At 37.3% G+C, this 23,756-nt stretch overlaps 1 protein-coding gene across 2 annotated transcripts in view; it reads right to left on the bottom strand.

Moving 5' to 3' along the window:
* The window catches only part of LCA5 (lebercilin LCA5), a 76,458-nt gene that overhangs the window by 16,208 nt on the left and 36,494 nt on the right, over window positions 1-23,756 (bottom strand). The gene's annotated exons all lie outside the window — the stretch shown is intronic.

Genomic DNA, 23,756 nt, shown 5'->3' with positions numbered 1-23,756 from the left:
CATATTAAGCAAATACTGATAGTTCGTAAGGGAGAAATTGACAATAATACAATAATAGTAGGGAACTTCAATACCACACTATTAGCAATGGAAAGACTGTCCAGATAGAAAATCAGCAAGGAAATGTTGGAACCACACTTTAAAACAAATGGACTAACAGACATATACAGAACACTACATCCAACAGCAGCAGAATACACATTCTTCGCAAGTGCACATGGAACAGTCTCCAAGATTGATCATACTGACCACAAAACAAATCTTAGCAAATTTAAGAAGAATAAAATCATACCAACTATCTTTTCTGACCACAATGGTATGAAAATAGAAATCAACAACAAGAAGAAAGTGAAAAGATTTATAAATATGTGGAAATTAAACAACACACTTCTAAACAACCATTAGGTCAAAACAGAAATCAAAAGGGAAATTTAAAAATTATCTCAAAACAAATGAAAATGGAAATACAACATACCAAATCTTGTGGGATGCAGTAAAAGCTGGAAGTTTAGAGAATTAATCCATATATTAAGAAATTAGAAAGATCTCAAATAAACAACCTAACTTTACACTTCAAGAACTCGAACAAGTTAAGCCCAAAGTTAGCAGAAGGAAGGAAATAATAAAGATCAGAGTGGAAATAAATGAAATAGAGACCAGGAAAGCAATAGAAAGGATCAACGAAACTAAGAGCTGGTTCTTTGAAAAGATAAAATTGACAAACCTTTACTTGGACTAAGGAAAAAAGAGAGAATTAGAAGTGAAAGAAGAGACATTACAGCTGAACTACAGAAATGCACTGAATCATAAGCAACTAGTATGAAAGATTATATGCCAAAAAGCTATGTAACCTAAAAGAAATGGATACATTTTTAGAAACACACAACCTACCAAGACTGAATCAGAAAGAAACAGAAAATCTGAACAGACTAATGAGTAATGAGATTGAATCAGTAATCAAAAAACTCCCAACATGGAAGAGAAAAGATCAAGATGGTGGAGGTAAGGGGACGTGGTGCTCACCTCCCCCCATGAACACATCAAAAATACACCTACGGGTGGAACAATTCTCACTGAAAACTAACTGGAAACTGGAAAAAGGACTGAACAAGGCTGTAAGGAAGAGGTAATCACACAGGAATGGAAGAAAAGCGATCAGGTAGGGACCTGTGCTCCTGAGAGGGAACTCAGAGGAAATAAGAAATTGCAAAGGTGGATACCCACCCTGGGTATCCAGGAGTGAGTAGGTCAAGCCACAGACTGGGTGTCCTGGTCCTGGGGTCCTATGTGGAGGAGACAAGCCTCCTGGACTGCTTGGACAGATAGAAAGGCTGGAGAAGCCTGGACTCTATTCATGAGGTGTGAGCACTGGCCTGCCTCTGAAGCAGGGTGAAGAGAGGTCTGCTCTAGCAGCTGCCGGATTTCCCACAACCGTGCCACTCTGGGCCCCACTGTACCACACCTCAACACCTCCCTACCCCATAAACGCAGAGAAACCATTCAGGCTCCCCTCCCCTGTAGAGCACAGTGGAGGCTGGGAACAGTAACCAGCTGTGAGGGGAAAAGGGGTCTTGCCTCTGAGGAGAGGTCTGGGTGGTTGCTGGGTTTCCCACAGCCACCTCACCGTGCACCAGTGAATGCTTTGGCTCTACTCAGTCTGTGCCACAGTGCGGCACTGGATGTGGGACAGCCACGACCAGGAAAAAGACTCTACCATGGGTTGCATCTGAAGGAGCCACAGACACCTACACAAGCAGTGCGTTGAACCTTTGTATGTGAAAGGCCCCACTTGCTTCAGCACTCCCTACTCTGGGGCAAAGGTCTTGGTGCTGGGAGAGAGAAAAACACACACGTAAAGGGAACAGAGGCAGCTTGAGCCTGACACAAAGGGCTTCTGCTTCAGCAACTTGGGATCAGACCCCGCCCCTGACAGAGAGGTGACAGCCACTGAACAGAGAGAAAGTCCCGTCTCACACCAGGAGCCAGCTCTAGCCCCTCCATCCCCAGTCACACCCCACTACCAAGGTAAGAGCTGCCAGCACAACATCAGGAAAGATGTGACTGGCATCCACATCAAATCCAGCCCTCCCACCAAAGGCACTGGGCATGTGCAGTCTGCATAGGGACACTCCCAAATAAGAACACCCCTTCAAGTCCACAAAAGGTCACTGCTTCACCTTAGTTCATAGAAGCAGAGAAAAGTAAAATTAGGGCTTCCCTGGTGGCACAGTGGTTGAGAGTCCGCCTGCCGATGCAGGGGACACAGGTTTGTGCCCCAGTCCGGCAAGATCCCACATGCCGAGGAGCGGATGGGCCCGTGAGCCATGGCCGCTGAGCCTGCGCGTCCGGAGCCTGTGCTCCGCAACGGGAGAGGCCACAACAGTGAGAGGCCCACATACCGCAAAAAAAAAAAAAAAAAGAAAAGTAAAATTAAAAGGCAGAGGAACTATTCTCAATTCAAAGAGCAAGAAAAACACCCTGAAAAAATAATGAAATGGAAATAAACAACAGATAAGTAATTCAAAACAATTGGTAATAAAAAGCTTAACTGAATTAGGTAAAACAATTGATCTAAACACTGAACATTTTAACAAGGAATTAGAAACATTAAAAAAACCCCACCAATCAGAAATGAAGAACTCAACAGCTGAAAAAAAACACACTGAAAGGAATGAATAGCAGGTTAAGTAATACGGATAACTGCATAATTGACCTGGAAGATATAATCATGGAAATCACCAAATCAGAACAGCAGAGAGAAAAACACATTTTATAAAGTGAAAGCAATCTAAGAGATCTCTCCAATAACATTAGGTGTTCCAACATTTGCATTATAGGGGTTCCAGAAGGAGAGAGAGAAGGGGATCAAAAATGGATTTGAAGAAATTATGGCTGAATACTTCCCAAACCTGAAGGAGGAAACAGATATCCAGATACAGGAAGCAGAGAGGGTTCCAAACAAGATGAACCCAAACAGACCCACACCAAGACATACAATTAAAATGGCAAAAGTTAAAGAGAATTCTAAAGGCATCAAGAGAAAAACAAAGTGTCATATATAAAGGAATCCCCATCAGGCTATCAGCTGATTTCTCTGCAGAAACTTTGCAGGCCAAAAGGGATAGGCATGATATATTCAAAATCCTGAAAGGGAAAAACCTGCAACCTATGATACTCTGCCCAGCAAGATTATCATTTAGAATAGGAGAGATAAAGAACTTCTGAGACAAGCAAAAACTAAAAGAATCCAGCATACTAAACCTACCCTAAAAGAAATGTTGAAGGGTCTTCTCTAAATGGAAAAGAGGTAAGAATCTGTAGGAAAGGGAAAATCCCAGTAGGAAAGTCAAATACACAGTAAGGATTGAAGATCACTTAAATAAGCCAGTACGCAGATTAAGACAAAAAGACTATAAAAGCAACTATAACTAAAATTAAATAGTTAAGGGATAATCAAGAAGATGTAGAATATGATATCAAATACACAAAATGTGGGTTACGAAGGTAAAACATGTAGATCTTTTAGAATGTGTTTGAATTTAAATGATTACCAGTTTAAAACAAGTAGATATAATTGTGAGTCAACATATACGAACCCCATGGTAACCACAACTGGAAAACAAGTAATAAAGTGGCAATAAGTATGTACCTATTAATAATTACTTTAAATGTCAATGGACTAAATGCTCTGATCAAAAGACATAACGTGGCTGACTGGATTTAAAAAAAAAAACAAGACTCTTGAATATGCTGCCTACAAGAGACTCACTTCAGGGGTGAAGACACACAGAGTGTGAGAGGATGGAAAAAGATGTTTCATGCAAACAAAAATGACAAAGTGTGGGTAGCAATACTTATATCAGACAAAATCATATCAGACTTTAGAATAAAGACTACAATGAAAGACAAAGAAGGCCTTATACAATGATAAAGGGATCAATACAAGAGGGTATTACACTTGTTAACATAAACACACCCAATACAAGAGCACCTAAACATATAATGCAAATACAGACATAAAGAGAGAAGTTGACAACAATACAACAATAGTATGAGATGTTAACACTCCACTGACATCAATGGACAGATCATCAAGACAGAAAATCAGTAAGGCACAGAGACCTTAAATGACACAACAGACCAGTTAGACTTAATTGATATCTACATGAGACTACATGCAAAAAAAGAATGCACATTCATATCAAGCACACATGGAACGTTCTCCAGTAGAGATCACATACAAAGTCACAAAACAAGCCTCAACAAATTTAAGAGGACAGAAATTATTTCAAGCATCTTTTCCAACCATAGCAATATAAAACTAGAAAATCAACTACAGAAAGAAAAGTGGATAAAGAACAAACGTGGAGATTAAACAACATATTACTAAAAAAAAATGGTCACTGACGAAATCAAAGAGGAAATAAGAAAATACCTCAAGACAAATGAAAATGAAAACACAACTTTCCAAAATCTATGAGATGCAGCAAAAGCAATTCTAAGATGGAAGTTCATAACAATACAGGACTTCCTCAAGAGCAAGAAAAATCTCAAACAACCTAACCTACCACCTTAAAGAATTAGAAAAAGAGCAAAGCCCAAAGTCAGCAGGAGAAGGAAATAATAAAAATCAGAGGAAATAAAGATTTAAAAAATGTAGAAAAAGATCAATGAAACCAGGAGCTGCTTTTTTATAAAGATAAACAAAATTGATAAATGTTTAGCCAGGCTCACCAAGAAGAAAAGGGAGAGGACCCAAATGAACAAAATAAGAAATGAAAGATGATAAATAACAACCAATACGACAGAGATACAAAAAATCCTAAGAGAACACTGAACAGTTATATGCAAACAAACTGGACAATCTAGAGGAAATGGACAAACTTCTAGAAACAAAAAGCCTGCCAAGACTGAGTCAAGCAGTTTTTTTGTAATAAAAAAAAAAAAAACCCAGCAAACAAAAGTCCAGGACCAGATGGCTTTACAGGGAAATTCTACCAAGCATTTAAAGAACTTATACCTATCCTTCTCAAACCATTCCAAAAAACTGAAGAGGAGATTACACTGCCATATTTATTCCACAAGGACACCATTACCCTGATGCCAAAACCAAAAGAAGACACTGCAATAAAAGAAAGTTACAGACCAATATCTTTGATGAATATAGATGCAAAAATCCTCAGGCAAAGTACACGCAAACTGAATCCAGCAATATGTAAAAAGGACTATACAACATCATCAAGCTGGATTTATTCCAGGGTCACAAGGATGGTTCAATATTTGAAATCAATGTGAACACCACATTAACAAAAGGAAAGATAAAAATCATATAATCATCTCAAAAGATACACACAAAAAGCATTAGATAAAATTCAACATGCGTTCATGATAAAAACTCTCAACATAATAATGGCTATTTATGACAAACCCAGAGCCAGCATACTCAATAGTGAAAAGCTGAAAGCCTTTCCACTAAATTTAGGAACAAGACAAGGATGCCCACTCATACCACTTCTATTTAACACAGTATTGGAAGTTCTAGCCACAGCAATCAGACAAGAAAAATAAATAAAAGGCATCCAGATTGGAAGAGAAGAAGTAAAACTGCCACTATTTGCAGATGACATGATACATTACATAGAAAACCCTGCAGTCTCCAACCCAGAACTATTAGAATTAATGAATTCAGCAAAGTTGTAGGATACAAGATACGTATACAAAAATACATTGCGTTTCTATACACTAATATTAAACTATCAAAAAGAGAAAGTAAAAAAAATCCTGCTTAAAATTGCATCAAAAATAATAAAATACCTAGTAATGAACTTAACCAAAAAGGTGAAAGACCTACACTCTGAAAACTATAAAACACGAATTGAAGATAAAAAAAGAAATGGAAAGATATCCCATACTCTTGGACTGGAATAATTAATATTGTTAAATGACCATACTACCCAAAGCAATCTACAGATTTAATATAATCCATGACATTTTTCACAGAACTAGAACAAGTAATCCTAAAATTCATATGGAACCACAAAAGACCCCAAATTGTCAAAGTAATCTTGAGAAAAAAGAACAAAGCTGGAGGTATTACCCTACGAGATTTCAGATTATATTACAAAGATACAGTAATCAAAACAGCATGGTACTGGCACAGAAACAGACACATAAATCAATGGAACAGAATAGAGAGCCCAGAACTAAACCCATGCACCTTTGGTCAATTAATCTATGACAAAGGAGGCAAGAATATACAATGGAGAAAAGACGGTCTCTTCAATAAGCTGTGCTGGGAAAACTGGAAAGCTACATGTCAAATAATGAGATTAAAACATTTCCTTACAACATATACAAAAATAAACTCAAATGGATTAAATCTAAATGTAAGAACTGAAACCACAAAACTCCTAGAAGAGAACATAGGTGGAAGCCTCTTTGACATAAATCCTAGCAATATTTTTTTGGATCTGTCTCCTATGGTAAAAGAAATAAAAGCAAGAGTAAACAAATGAGATGTAATTAAACTTAAAAGTTTAAAACTTAGAACCCATTCCATAGGTTGTCTTTTCATTTCAACAGAAATGAAACAACCAAAACCAAACAATCTGATCAAAAAATTGGCAGAATACCTGAACAGACATTTTCCTAAAGAAGACATACAGATGGCCAACAGGCACATAAAGAGATGCTCAACATCACTAATTACTGGAGAAATGCAAATCAAAACCAAAATAAGATATTGCTTCACACTTCTCAGAATAGCTATCATCAAAAAGAATACAAATAATAAATGTTGGCAAGGATGTGGAGAAAAGAGAACCCTTGGTGGGAATGTAACTTGGTGCAGCCACTATGGAAACCAGTATGGAGTTTCCTCAAAAATCTAAAAACAGAACTACCACATGATCCAGCAATTCCACTCCTGGGTATATGTCCATAAACAAAAACACTAATTTAAAAAGATACATGCACCCAATGTTCATAGCAACACTTTTTACAATAGTCAAGACATGGAAACAACCCAAGTGCCCATCAACAGATGAATGGATAAAGAAGAAGTGGTATGTATATATGTATGTACGTATGTGTGTGTGTATACATGCACACACATAATGGAATATTCCTGTCATAAAAAAGAATGAAATTCTTCCAACTGCAGCCACGTGAATGGACCTAGAGGATATTATGCTCAGTGAAAGAAGTCAGAGAGAGAAAGACAAATACTGTATGATACCACTTATATGTGGAATCTAAAAAACAATACAAATGAATGTATATGCAAAACAGAAACAAACTCACAGATCTAGAAAGCAAATTAGTGGTTACCAAAGGGGAAATGGAAGGGGAGGGGGCAAATTAGGGGTACAGGATTAAGAGATATAACCTACCATGGGTAAAATAGACAACCAACAGGACATATTATATAGCATAGAGAATTATAGCCATTATCTTATAACAACTTTTAATGGAATGTAAACTGTAAAAATACTGAATTACTATGCTGTACACCTGAAACTAATATAATATTGTAAATCAACCATACTTTAGTTTTAAAAATTTTCATTAAAACAAACCAGGGCTTCCCTGGTGGCGCAGTGGTTGAGAGTCCGCCTGCCGATGCAGGGGACACGGGTTCGTGCCCCGGTCTGGGAGGATCCCACATGCCGTGGAACGGCTGGGCCCATGGGCCATGGCCACTGGGCCTGCACATCCGGAGCCTGTGCTCCGCAGCGGGGGAGGCCACGGCAGTGAGAGGTCCACATACGGCAAAAAACAAAAAAACCCCAAAGACCTCCCAACATGGAAAACTCCAACTCCACGATTTCACCGGAGAATTCTACCAAACATTTAAAGAATTAACACCAATCCTCCTCAAACTGTTCCAAAATATCGAGGAGAATGGAACACTTCTGAACTCGGAAATTCTAAGAAGCCAGAAATATCTTGATACCAAAATTAGATAAGGATACCATATAAAAAAAAGAGAAAACTATAGACCAATATCCCTCATGAATATAGATGCAAAAATTCTCAATGAAATATTCGCAAACTGAATTCAAGAACACATTAAAAGGATTATACACCATGACTTAGTGAGATTTATCCCTGGGATGCAAAGATGCAAATACAAAGGTGCAAATACATCACATCAATAAAATGAAAACTAAAATTCATGTGATCATCTCAAAAGATGCAGATAAAGTATTTGACTACAATATCCTTTTATGATTAAAACCCTTAACAGATTGGGCATAGAGAGAATGAATGCATCTCAACATAATAAAGGACATATACAACAAACCCACAGCTAACAATATACTCAGTGGAGAAAAACTGAAAGCATTTCCTTTAAATCAGGATCAAGAGACAAGGATGTACACTCTCACCCCTACTATTCAATATACTACCAGAAGTCCTAGCTAGAGCAATTAGGCAAGACAAAGAAATAAAAGGCTTCCAAATCAAAAAAGAAGAAATAAAACTGTCACTATCTCCTGATAATATAATCATTTATATAGAAGACCCTGAAGAGTTAATCAAAAAACTGCTGGATCTAATTAATGATTTCAGTAAAATGGTAGGATATAAAATCAATATACAGAAGTCAATTGTGTTCCTTTACACTTAAAATGAAGCAACTGAAAAAGAAATAAAACTATTCCATTCATAATAGCATCAAAAACAATAAAATACTTAGGAAAAAATTTAACAAAGGATGTGAAAGATCTGTACAATGAAAACTACAAGATTTTGCTGAAAGAAACCAAAGAACACACAAACAAATGCAAAGACATAACATATTCATAGATTAGAAGAATATTGTTAAAATGGTTATACTACCCAAAGCCATCTAAAAATTCAATGCAACCCCCGTCAAAACACCAAAGACATTCTTCACAGAAGCAGAAGAAACAATCCTAAAAATTTATGTACAACCACAAAAGAATCCAAAAAGGCAAAGCAATGCTGAGAAAAAAGGACAAAACCAGAGATATCACACTTCCTGATTTCAAACTATACTACAAAGCCAAAGTAATTAGAACGGTATGGTACTGGCACAAAAACAGATACCAGGATCAATGGAACGGAACAGAGAGCCCAGAATTAAGTCCCAGCACATACGGTCAACTAATATTTGACAAGACAGCCAAGAACACACAATGGGGAAAGGATACTGTTTTGAACAAATGGTACTGGGAAAACTGGAAAAAAGACATGCAGAACAATGAAGCTGGACCTTTATCTTACACTGCTCACAAAAATTAAACTGAAACGGACTAAAGACTTAAATATAAGACCTGATACCATAAAACTCCTAGAAGAAAATGCAGAGAAGCTCATTGTTATTAATCTTGGCAATGATTTTTTGCAAATGACCTCAAAAGCGCAAACAATAAAGCAAGAAATCAACAAATGGAACTACATTAAATTCAAAAGCTTCTGAAGAGCAAAAGGAAAATTTACAAATTGAATAGACAACATACAGGATGAGAGATATATAGGATAAGAGGTCAATTTACAAATTGAATAGACAACATACAGGATGAGAGATATATAGGATAAGAGGTCAATATCCAAAATATATAAAAAACTCAGTCAACTCACTAACAAAAATACAAACAATCCAATTTTTAAAATGGGCAGAAGAACTAAATAGACATTTTTCTAAAGAAGGCATCAAAATGGCTAACAGGCACATGGAAAGATGATCAATAAAGGAAATACAAATCAAAACCACAATGAGATATCACCTCACACCTGTTAGAATGGCTCTCAAGAAGGCAAGAGACAATAGGCGCTGGCAAGGATGTGATGAAAAGAGAACCCTTATACACTGTGGGTGGGAATGTAAACTGGTCCAACCACTATGGAAAATGATAGGGAGGATCCTCAAGAATTTAAAAATAGACCTACCATACAAACCAGCAATTCCACTTCTGGGTATATACCCAAAGGAAATAAAAACAGGATTTTCATGAAATACATGCACTCCAATGTTTATCACTGCATTATTCACAATAACCGAGATGTGGAAACAACCCAAATGTCCATCAGTGGATGAATGGATAAAAAGATGTGAATATATATACACATAACAAAATTTTTTTTAGCCATGAAAAAGGAGGATATCCTGCCATTTGTGACAACATGGATGTACCTTGAACACAATATAGTAAGCAAGATAACTGAGACAGAGAAAGACAAGTACTGCACAATATCACTTATGTGTGGAATCTAAAAAAGTCAAACCTGTAAAAACAGAGTGTAAAATGGTGGTTACCAGGGGATGAGGGCTGGGGGGATAACTGATGGTGCTTAAGGGTACAAACTCGTAATGAGGAGTAAATAAGCCATAGACATCTAATACATCATATAATGAATGTAGACAATAATACTGCACTATAATTATGTAACACTGATAAACATCACTACAGTGAATCATATTACAATATTTAAGTGTTATCAAAGTAACACACTATACACCTTAAATTTATTTAAATTTATTATACAATGTTACATGTCAAATTTATTCAATTAAAAAATTTTCTTTTAAATAACTTAAGTTGTCAAGATACCATTTCTAACATCTGGATGAAAAAATGCCTTTTATTGATATAATTATAAAATTTTACTACAAATGTAATAAGTGTTTACTTTAAAATATTAAAAAATCACAAAGAATAGAAAATTTTAAAAAGTGACAGTCTATCACTCTGTGATAATCACTGCCACCATTTTGGTGTGTATAATTTGAGACTTTTATACATTTTTCTCAGTAAATAATATCATAAATGCCTTTCTATGTCAATAAAAACACTAATATCACAAAACTTTTTAAGGAGATAACATTCTATATTATAGATTATCAAAATTTATTTAATCATATTCTGCTCAACATTTGAGTACTTCCAATTTTTCCTATGGTGAACATCCTATTACACATAAATTTAAGCTTATTTTTTATTATTTTCTGAGGGTAAATACTAAGAAATTAAGTTTCTGGGTTGACAGACATTTATACGATTTTAACGCTTTTCAAAAGCATTACCAAAATGACTGCTGGAAAGATTGCAACAATTTACATTCTCTTCAAAAGTCTACTAGCCTTTTACTATATATTTTACTATATTCTATATTATATTTTACTATATTCTTGAAATAACTGGATATTGAAATTTTTAAATCTATTGGACTAGCAAAAAAGGATATTAATATTTTAATTTGTATTTCTTGGATTAATACTTAAGTTAATTTTTATGTTTATTGGCCATCCATATTCTTTATAAACTTTTTATATAGTGTAATAGGAATTTAAAAGATAATGACACAATAGGGGAAAAAACAATATTGAAAAACAAAACAAAAAGACTAAGAATTTCCAGACAGAAAAATATAAAAAGAAGATATAAAAAGAGAGAGCTGGAAAAACCATCACAATTAAGACTGGATCAGGAAAGAATCATCAATGGATGTTAAACTTTGATGGGAAATAAGATATATAAATTCCAAGTGGCTCATCACAGACTGCTTATTGGTTTCACTGAAGGGGAAAAATAGTAATTGTATATATGGTGTACAAATCAAGAAACATCGGTAAAGTGATCAAAATTAACATCAACAATAAAGGATAGGTGAAGATCATGTACCTCCAGCTGTGATATCTTAAGAAGGAAATTACATCACCTATTCAGTATTCTAGCCAAGAATACAAAAACCTCAGTCTAATAACAATAAAACATCAGAGGGCTTCCCTGGTGGCGCAGTGGTTGAGAGTCCGCCTGCCGATGCAGGGGACACGGGTTCGTGCCCCGGTCCGGGAAGATCCCACATGCCGCGGAGTGGCTAGGCCCGTGAGCCATGGCCGCTGAGCCTGCGCGTCCGGAGCCTGTGCTCCGCAACGGGAGAGGTCACAACAGTGAGAGGCCCGCGTACCGCAAAAAAAAAAAATCAGAGAACTGCAAATTAAGAACATTCTATTAAATGAAAAGGGATGGGGTACCATATTCTTCAAAAATGTGAATGTTGTAAATAAGACAACAAAAGTATGAGGAAATGCTCCAGATTAATGAAGGCTAAAGACATCTAGACAACCAACACACTACCTGACTCTAGACTGGACCTTGTACTGAAGGAGTAAAGTGGCATAAAAGACAATATTAAGTCAACTGAAAAAACTATATTGTGGAGAGATTCGAGAAAATTATTTTACAAATGTAAATTTATATCATAATTATACTATGTTTATACAAGGGCATATCCCTATTATTAGGAAATAAAACCAGTGTATTTAGGGGTAAAAAGCATGATGTGTGGAACTTGCCCTCAAATCGTTTTTTAAAAATTTACCTATGTACATGTATGTCTGTGTTCACATGACAGAGAGATAGCATGTGTACATAAGACAAATGGGGTAACATGTTAACAAAAGGTGAATCTGCGTAAAGAGTATGAGAGTGTTGTTAGAACTACATATATATTTACAACTCTCTGTAACCTTAAAATTAATCCCATATAAAAAGTTTATTTAAATAAGTGTACCCTTCGATATTTGGAGGCAAAACAGGAAACCACTATACATAAAGAAAAAATGTTGAAAGCTACTGGAATTAAAAAAAAATCAAGTTCTAAGTGATAATAACTGTCAACCTAGACTCCAAGACCCAGTAAAATTATCATTCAAGAGTGAAGATAAATTATGTACAAAGACTAGAAAATTTTACCACTCAGAAGCCCTCACTGAAAGAATCACCAAAAGATAAGAAAGACAATGAACCGTGAATGAAAGGTGCAGTAATGAGCAACGGTGATGTGCAAGTAACAATGGTGAGCAAAGAAACTAATGGTAAACCTCATAAGCATGGTTAAAAAATTGAGGAGTTTCAAAATAAGGTAAATTAAGACAGACAATAATAATGTGGAAGATGACATGAGAAGAGACTGGAGAAAGAAAGTGTTCTACTGTCCTGAGAGAATTTGGAAAAAAAAAGATATTAATTGCTTTAGATTTCCTTAATTCAAGTACACATATCTTAAAAATTCAAGGCTAAACTCTAAAAGAATAGTAGAATCTGTCATTCTGAAATCAATGGAAAGTCAGGGTAAAGGGTTAAGAAGCAGGAAGTAAAAAAAAGCAGAGAGAAAAATGATAATTTTGTTTTTAAAGATAACCCACGTAGATCTAACAATCTCAGTAATCCCAACAAACGTAAATAAATAATTTTGTGGAACGAGATATTCTTATGTTGGATCCTTTTTAAAAATGAATTTAGTCAAATATTGTACAAGCACAGAGATAAAACATTCACACACAAAAAGATGAAAGTAAGGGGCCTCCCTGGTGGCGCAGTGGTTGAGAGTCCGCCTGCCGATGCAGGAGACACGGGTTCGTGCCCCGGTCCGGGAAGATCCCACATGCCGTGGAGTGGCTGGGCCCATGAGCCATGGCCGCTGAGCCTGCGTGTCCAGAGCCTGTGCTCCGCAACGGGAGAGGCCACAACAGTGAGAGGCCCGCATACAGCAAAAAAAAAAAAAAAAAAAAAGATGAAAGGAAAAGAAAAAATATATTAGGCAAAAAAAAAAAAGTAATGTAGATTAAATAGGCTTTAAGACAAAAAGCATTATTAGGGAGAGAGAGGAATTTTTATTCAACATTGAAAAAAAAAATCACCAGAAAGGCAAAACAACCCTGAATATGTTTTAGTTTCAATTCTGAACCTATAAATAACACAGCTTCCAAACATGCTACGTTTTTTGGCAAGCTTTATCAAGAAAAAGAAGAGGTACATATTAACTACATTAGGAATAAGAGTTGGGTATGTAACTATAGAAGTGACAGAAATTTAAACATCATAAATACTATGAAAAACCTAATGCCAACAAATACAAAATCTGAGATAAAATGAATAATTTCCCAGAAAAATATAAATTATTAAAACTAAAAATATAAGATCTGAGTCAATCTACAAATGAAGTGAATAAGTAGAAAAAATTAAAAAAAACAAACTAGATCCAGGTTTCAGAAGTGATAATCTACAAATTTTAAGGTAGAGATATTTCCTATCTTTTATAATCTGTGAAAGAGAACAGAAAGAAGAAAAAGCTCTCCAAGTCATTCCCTGTGAGAACTTATATAACCTTGATGCCAAAACTGGATCAGGACAGCTTGAAAAAATACATCATTTTTACATATCATTTTTATATTTTCCATTCTTACATATGCATATTGCTGCAAAAATCCCAAATATTAGCAAAAGGAATTCAGCAATGTACAAAAATTACATCACAAGAAGCACTTCTCCCATAAAAGCAAAGCGTAAGAGTAATGTAACAGTAAAAATATATAAATGTAATTTTCCATGTTAATTAAATGAGAAAAAAATACTTGATCACTTTAATAGTCGCAAAAAAAGGCATTTGAACATTTGACAAAATTCTCCACTATCTGTGATTTAAAACAAAAATCTTAGGAAGCTAGTAATAGAAAAGCTAGTAATTCTTCATCTATAATACATATTATACACATACACAGAAAAGATCAAGAAGGATATATGGGCTTCCCTCGTGGCACAGTGGTTAAGAATCCACCTGCCAATGCAGGAGACACGGGTTTGAGCCCTGGTCCAGGAAGATCCCACATGCCGCGGAGCAACTAAGCCCGTGCGCCACAACTACTAAGCCTGTGCTCTAGATCCCACGAACCACAATTACTGAGCCCATGTGCCACAACTACTGAAGCCCGCGCGCCTAGAGCCCGTGCTCCGCAACAAGAGAAGCCACTGCAGTGAGAAGCCCATGCACCACAACGAAGAGTAGCCTCCGCTCACCGCAACTAGAGAAAGCCCACGCGCAGCAACGAAGACCCAACGCAGCCAAAAATAAATTAAAAAAAAAAAAGGATATACACTAAAATGCTAAAACTGATGATATCTGGGTGTAAGAATGTTTTTATTTTTCTCAAGATTTTAAAAATGTGTATGTGCTACTTATATAAAATAAAAGGACAATTTCTAAAAATACATTTAACTGTAAAAAGTCAAATAGGAAAAAGATATATCAACTTCAGAATAGTTACTTCTGAGGAGGGAGAGTAGAAGAGAGATGTTTTGGAGAAAGTGTACAGGGGAACTTTAACATCTTATTTTTTAAAATATGACCTAAAGCAAAATTAACAAAATATCAAGCAGGTAGATGAATGTTTTAAATATTATTCTCTTTTTTATACGTTCAAAATATTTCATAAGAAAAAAATTAAAAGTGCTTTAAGAAATTAAAGATATGGAATAGAAAAAGAAGAAAAATTTTTGGCTGGAAGGACTATGGGTGTTTTTCCCCTACTTCACTGTAAGTCTAAAAATGTCTTTAACAAACATTTTTATAATACAAAAAAAAAGTTAAATAACTTATTTTTTTCCAAAAGGAAAGAGCACAGAATTCTAACTGTTTAAAAGAGAGAAATAAAGGTTTACATAATTTAATTTTTGCAAGCAAACCCAAAGGATAACTGAACTTACCTTCACTTATTTTATTAATTAATAGAGCAATACATACTTAAATAACAACACTCCATTTGTTAAAACAGGTCTATAAATGTCAGTTGTTTTATTCATTGCTCAGTGTTACTGTAACTCAATTCTGAAGGCTTAGACCCTTGTATAAGCAAGGAACCTATAGCTGTGGTCCCCAACCTTTTTGGTACCAGGGACCAGTTTCGTGGAAGACAATTTTTCCACGTACTGGATAGGGATGATTCAGGCGGTAATGTGAGCTTCACTCACTCGCCTGCCATTCACCTCCTGCTGTGCAGCCCGGTTTCTAAGGGGGCGGGGAACCCCTGCCCTATAGGAACAGTTTTTACATTCCTAGTAGGTGGTCATGCAGCCTCTGTACAAATACCTGTGGTGGCAGAAAAGCTCAATAATATAAAGGGTACTGATTTCATTATCATTGGACAATTCCAACTATTAGGAAGCTCTTGTTTATAAATGAGTGGAAACCTGCTTCCCAGAAATATCCATTAGGTTCATGTTGCCTTCAGGAACATCCAAAAGCATATCTGTTTCTCCTCTTTCACACAACAGCTCTTTAAATACTGAAGTTACATTTTCCCTTAATTTGAATCTTATCCATAATTTCATGCTTCTTCCACTGTTCCTTATATGCCAGTTCTTTGACCCCTTGGTTCTTCTGCTTGCTCTCTACAGGTCAGTTTGTTACCTAAAATTGGGTACCTGTTATCAGATGTGATCTGGCCAGTAAAATAAGTTATTATTACCTTGAGAGCCTGGGCACCACCATACTCAATTAACTTTTTTCTTTCAGTTATCTTTTTAAACAGTTATATGATTATAGGTTCCTCAACTGAAACCTTAGACTTTTTAAAAAACTGAATAACTTTCAAGCCAGGTCTCCCCATATGGTATCCATAAAATGGATGGAAAAAAATTGAGGACTCAACAGTTAACTTGATTAAATTTTATCTTGCTTGTTTTCTGCCAGATTTTGAACCTAAGGAGATCAATTCAATCTCAGTCTTCTCATCCATCAAGTCAGCTGTCCCTTCTATTTGTGAACCTGTCCACGAATGCCACTTTATTTCATTGATCTATCCATCCATTCATTCCTTTAAGAGACACTAAGTCTAGCCAGATAGTGTATCAAATGTTGCAAATACAAAATCAAATAAGACTTGTTCTTGTCCTTAAGGAGCCCACTCAAATACACTGATAAACATGCTGAAAGGGGCAGGGCCTAACATGGCACCCCAAACACCCACCTAGAAATGTTCTCTCCAAGCTGACAGCTGTGTGTTTATTTGCACTCTCTGGGTTCAGTTACTGATCCAACTGTAATGCTTTCTAACATTATTTTCAACCAGTCCACATTTCTCCACTAAATCACAAATATGAAAGATTTACTGTATCTACTGTATATCAAGATATATTCTACTTATTATATATCAAGATATACCTATTAGAATCCAGTAGATATAGTATATACCTACAGAATATAGATGTATGTAGTATATATACTATATAAATGGTATAGTATAATCTGTAGTATATATTGTATAGTATAGAGCATATAGTTTAGAATATGGATGTATACATATATGTAAATAGTAGAATATAATAAAGTATACCTCACTGTACCAATCTACCAACCTCATGGGGAAAAAAGTGAGGATACTTCTAAGTGAGAAATATTTTCCAAAACATACTCAAAAATTTGGTAGAGACTGGCATTAAGTATACTGATTGATAATTTCTAACATCTACTTCCACCTATCTTTGAAAACACTGGTACTTGTTTTTTGTTACTTTTCTTGCCTTTCTTACTCTTCCTAACTCCACAAAGAATACTGACAAAGATTCTGAAATCACATTCACAGGGTTCTTCAGTCCTCTGAGGTATAATTCATCTAAATCTGGAGACTGAGATTTTTAAATGAGTTACCCATCACTTATTATTTCTTCATCTGCCTCGAGCAGGAAAAGAAAGAAGCAAAACATAGAATCCAAAAGTTATGTTTCCTTTGAGCATTTCAAGTGTTGAGTTTTGGTAGAATTACTCTAATGAAACTTCTACTGTTTTCTTTTAAAATGTTTGCAAGCCTTTGCTTACTCTGAGTTTTTGTCTTCCAACATTGTTAGATTTTACTCCACAGTATTCACCACAGTTAGCGCCAAAAATAAAACAGATTTCCGAAGTGTTACCTACTCAACAAACTGCATATAGAAAATTAATATGAGAGATTCTGAAAAAATGATTTGTTTCTTTAACAGCATGTGGATACTGATAAAACAGCCAAGGTTAATTTTAATCTTAATTCATGCTATCGTTAAAAATTATGAAAAAAACACAAATGCACTATAAGAGGAACATATTATTCAGCATTTAGATACATGATAAAATCCTAAGGCTTTTACTAAAATGATAATAAAATAATAGAGCAACAGAATGGGAGACAAAAGACTGCAGCTCTAGTTCCAGACATGTGGTCCTAATGACCTGTGTGACTCTATGTAACCTAGAACATGGTAAATAACATCTGTCTGTCATAACCTCCTCAACTGTAAAATGCTTGAGTTGGACTAGAGAGTGCCCCATGAAGGAGTTTCATGGGCTGCCTCAGATTGCTGGGCAAGTGACTTTCTAAAGCCCTCTCTGCAGCCTGACTCACCAATCACCACACAGAATAGTTCAAGTTCACCCTTTGTCTGGTTTTCTATGAAGAACTGCTAAAATTTGAAAAACAGATGGACCAAATCAGTAGTTGTAAACTTAAAAAAAAAAAAAAAAGAACGCTTAAAGTCCACTGAGCTCAATTTGAAAACCAATGCACTAAACCATTTCTATGGTCCTTTCAAATTGTAGGATACTAACTGTAATGTACTTATTTTTAAATAGTGTACTTTTCCCTCAGTGTATTTTTTCTTTTTCAATTCATATATTAGGTGCCTGATAAATACCAGGCACTAAGCCAGACTCTTTATGAATTTTATCTGTAAAATGGTTCATCACCACCTGCAAGGTTTTACAGACTGAAAACAGAGGTTCAGATAATCTAAGTGGTAAAGCACATCATAAAGCTAGCCCGGTATAGAACAAGACTTGGAACCTGGTTTATATAATGTATGTCCATAAACTTCCAAGTTTCATTAGGATATAACAGCTTAAGAGGTAGGTATTAATTAACAGAATAATTAAAAGAAATAATTGTTATGTGGCCTTGAATGCTAAGGCCATATTTTCTAACAACTAAGTTACAAAATTCAACAGTTTTCATATTAAAGATGCTTACATAAAAATGCATATGTTTTAAAATCTTAGGTGATATTAATCACAAGGAAGGCCAATTTGATCCTTCAAAAAACAGAATAATTTACTTTATTACTCCAAGAAAAACAATTATCCAGCAACATTCTTTAGGACCTTATATTAACAAGTAGCAAAAATGATTTTTAAATGACTTGCTGATCCAGAGACTTTAACTTGCAGAAATTTTGCATTAGTATACTTATATATGCATGCAAAGACTTATGTTCCCTGCCATGTATATTAGACTACCCCCAAAACAAGAAACTAATATATATATTAATAAGGGAAAGGGTCAACATAATATATATACACAATTGAATAATACAAAACCTTTAAAAAGAATGAGAAGGGTAGAATGACATAACCAAGATGATGACGTAAGTTGTTCCTGACTTGGCTCTCCTTTACAAGAAAAACAACTAACAACTATGCAAGAATAAGACATTACTTAGAGAGTCTCAGAACATGGGAGTGAGGCTGAAGCACCTCCTGCACCACACAGACCAAGACAGACTGAATTCAAGGGTGAGAGAAACAGCTACACGCTGACCGCATGGCCCTTTCCCTGGGCCAGCACAGCACCGTGCCTACAGCTCCTCCAGTGGCAAAAGAGAACACACCGCCAGCACGGGGGTCACTTCATGGGAACCCCTACTCTGGTTTCACCCCATGGGGCTCACAGGAGCATCTGTGGGCTCAACCACTGGGAATCTCATTGTGATGGAGAAACGGAGGAGGGGCTTCTAACAAGCAGCACTCGGATCTTGGCAGACTGAGCTCCTGCCTGCAGAGCCCAAAGAGTCAACCCAACCAGCAGCTTTGCTCTTCTGCAGCCCATTTGGTGGCACAGTCTGACGACGGAGCTTGGTGGGGCGCAAGTCTGCCTAATTCGGGTCTTCCAATGAGGAGATCCGCCAGCCCTGGAGCCTGGTCTGCCCACGCCCAGCAGAAGAGCTGAGTCTTAGCTCCTCCCCCAGCCTCCCTACCAGAAATCCTATTCAGAAAAAACTAGGGAGTTGCCTGAAGTGGTCTCTCCCAGTCCCACCCAGGCAGAAGTCTGGGTCACAGCCCCACCCACCAGAGTGTGTGGCCCCCAGCCCCATCTGGAGGAAGGGCTGACAAGAACACCCAGAAGCTGCACAACCCAGCAGGTGAGTGGGCAGAACTGGTGGACCCCAGAGCAAAGTCAGTAGCACTGTTCGGCCAGTGAAACTGGGGCACAGGTTGGCTTGTGTCAAGATGACAAAGAGCATTAGTGGCTTTGGAGATACTTACCTGATGAGCCCGGGTTGGGAAACTAACTCACAGCCCCACTTATTGCTGAAGACAGACTTCAGCCCGCCTGACCAGGGAACCTCACCAGAGCACACAGGGGGGCTGCAGAGCCCAGCCAACATCCCTGCTGACAGTGGCACTTGAACAGAGAGCACGGCCCGTGGCTTTCCCTGTCTGCAGAGCAAAGCTGATGGCCTCACCTGATTAGGATATTCAGCGCACACTCTTGCCTGAACTGGGTCCCCAAACAATGAGGCACCCAGGCATCCTGTTACCCCACCAGGGCAGGGCCGCTAATTCATAGTCCCATCCACTGCTGAGTGTGTCTCCCAGTCTGTACTGTCTGGTAAGCCTCTCCAGAGAATCCAGGCAATAGCAAGGCCATCCTACAGCCTCACGTTGTCAGGGAACCAAGCCAGCAGGCCTACCCAGCTGCTCTCCACCAGTGGCACACCCCGCCACTCCTGACCTCAGAACTCAAGTAGTTGCCTCAGCCAAAAGTAGACCCTAAAAGCAGGCCCTGCCTGCTCAAGGATGTGACCAGCAGAAACATCCAGAAACCCAAACTGAGCTGACAGGTGAAGAACTGTCTCTGCCAAAGCAAAGCTGCAAAGTCTGGAAGAAGGCACCACTTAACGCAAATGCACAGACAACCAATGCAGGAATCAAGGATCTCACTCACTCACACACACACACACACATACATCAGGTAAATATGACACCACTGAAGGGAACTATTAAAGCTCTAATACCTGACCCTAAGGAAACGGAGAGCTATGAACTGTCAGACTAAGAATTCAGAATAATCTTCTTAAAGAAGTTTAGTGAACTACAAGAACACACAGACAACTAAAAATATTAGGAAATCAATGCATGAACAAGACAAGAAGTTTATCAAAGAAACAGAAACCATAAAAAACAAATGAACAAACTGAAATTCTAGAGCTGAACAATACAATAACTGAACTGAAGAATTCAATAGAGAACTTCAAAAGGAGAGTCAACCATACAGAAGAAGAAATTAGCAACCTGGAATTAGGACACTTGAAATTATCCAGTCATAGGAGTCAAAAGAAAAGGGAATGAAAACAGTGAAGAAAGCCTATGGGACTTATGGGACAAAATGAGAAGAAACAATATTCAAATTATGGAAATTCCAGAAGGAGAAGAGAATGAGAAAGGGACAGAAAGTATATTTAAAGCAATAATGGCTGAAAACTGCCCAAGCTTGTGGCGTGAAACAGACCTCTACATCTAAGAGGCCCCAAAGACCCCAGATAGTCTGAACACTAATAAGGCTAGACAGAGACACATTGTAATTATATTGTCAAAAGTCAAAAACAAAGAATTTTATAAACTCAACAACAACAAAAAGACGTTACATACAAGGGAAACCCCACTAAGACTCCTGGCAGATCTCTTAACAGAAACTACTCAGGCTGGAAGAGAATGGAATGACATATTCAAAATATTAAAAGAAAAAAATCCCAACCAAAGATACTATACCTTGGTTATAGGTTATAAAGTTATCCTTCAGAAGTGAAGGAGGGAAAAACACTTTCCCAAACAAATGAAAGCTGAGGGAATATATGTATACCTGAATCACTTTGCTGTACAGCAGAAATTAACACAACATTGTTAAACAATTATACTTCAGTAAAATAAATTTTGAAAAAAACTGAGGAAATTCATCACCAATAGACCTGCCTTACAAGAAATGACTACGGAAATTCTTTGAGAAGAAGTAAAAAGATGGTATTAATGTCATTAAAAACAGAAGGTAGTAAAACTCACTGGTAATGGTAAATATATAGTCAAATTTGGATTCTGTAATATGGTAATGGTGGTGCATAATTCACTTACAATTCTAGTTTAAAGTTAAGGAAACAAACTCAGTAAAAATAATCATTACTACAATAATCTGTTATTAGTTACACACTATAAAAAGCATGTAAACTGTAACATCAATAACCTAAAATGGGAGGTAAGAGAGAAGTGAAAGTGTAAAGTTTAGGAATTTTACTCAAATCAAGTTGTTACTAGTTTAAAATACAATGTTATAACTTTAAGAAATTTTATGTAAGCCTAGTGGTAACCACAAAAGAAAACTCTACATTTATTGCCTCAGAGAACATGATAAAGTCAAAGCATAATGATACCTCAAGATATCAAAACACACACACACAAAAAGACAGCAGGATAAGAAACAAGGAAGAGTGGATCTACAAAACAACCAGGAAACAGTTAACAAAATGGCAATAGTAAGTCCTAACTTATTAACAATTACTTTAAACATAAACAAATTAAATTCTCTAATCAAAAGACACACAATGGCTGATAAAAACAAGATTCAACAATATGCCACCTACAAGAAGCCATTAGCCTTAAAAGACACACATAGACAGAGTAAATAAAGGGATGGAAAAAAATATCTCAAGCAAACGGTAATAAAAACAAAGCAGGGGAGAGGGGGAAGATGGCGGAAGAGTAAGACGTGGAGATCACCTTCCTCCCCACAGATACATCAGAAATACATCTACATGTGGAACAACTCCTACAGAACACCTACTGAACGCTGGCAGAAGACCTCAGACCTCCCAAAAGGCAAGAAACGCCCCACGTACCTGGGGAGAGCAAAAGAAAAAAGAATAAACAGAGACAAATGAATAGGGACGGGACCTGCACCAGTGGGAGGAAGCTGTGAAGGAGGAAAGGTTTCCACACACTAGAAGCCCCTTCACGGGCAGAGACTGCGGAAGCTTCGAAACCGTGGAGGAGAGCGCAGCAACAGGGGTGCGGAGGGCAAAGCAGAGAGATTCCTGCACAGAGGATCGGTGCCGACGGGCACTCACCAGCCCGAGAGGCTTGTCTGCTCACCCGCTGGGGCGGGCGGGGCTGGGAGCTGAGGCTTGGGCTTCGGTCGGATCGCAGGGATCGCAGGGAGATGACTGGTGGTGTGAACACAGCCTGAAGGGGTTAGCGCACCATGGCTAGCCGGGAGGGAGTCCAGGGAAAAGTCTGGACCTGCCAAAGAGGCAAGAGACTTTTTCTTCCCTCTTTGTTTCCTGGTGCAAAAGGAGAGGGGATTAAGAGCTCTGCTTAAAGGAGCTCCAGAGACGGGCGCAAGCCGCGGCTAACAGCGCACACCCGAGAGACGGGCATGAGGCGCAAAGGCTGCTGCTGCCGCCACCAAGAAGCCTGTGAGCGAGCACAGGTCACTATCCACACCTCCCCTCCTGGGGGCCTGTGCAGCCTGCCACTGACAGGGTCCCGGGATCCACGGACAACTTCCCCGGGAGCTGTGCAAACAAAGAAGGGAAAGGGAAATTTCTCCCAGCAGCCTCAGGAACAGCGGATTAAATCTCCACAATCAACTTGATGTACGCTGCATTGGTAGAATACCTGAAAAGACAACGAATCATCCCAAATTGAGGAGGTGGACTTTGAGAGCAAGGTTTATTATTTTTTTCCCCTTTTGCTCTTTTTGTGAGTGTGTATGTGTATGCTTCTGTGTGAGATTTTGTCTGTACAGCTTTGCTTTCAACAATTGTCCTAAGGTTCTGTCCGTCCGTTTTGTTTTTTTTCACTTTTTAAAAAATTTTTTTTCTTAATAATTATTCTTTATTTTAATAACTTTATTTTATTTTATCTTACTTTAT

The sequence above is a fragment of the Aethalodelphis obliquidens genome, unplaced genomic scaffold, assembly GCF_003676395.1.
Source record: "Aethalodelphis obliquidens isolate GAN/ISIS:26980383/991018 unplaced genomic scaffold, ASM367639v1 scaffold3, whole genome shotgun sequence".
In the NCBI taxonomy this organism is placed as follows: Eukaryota; Metazoa; Chordata; class Mammalia; order Artiodactyla; family Delphinidae; genus Aethalodelphis; species Aethalodelphis obliquidens.
This window is presented reverse-complemented; position numbering and strand designations above follow the sequence as displayed.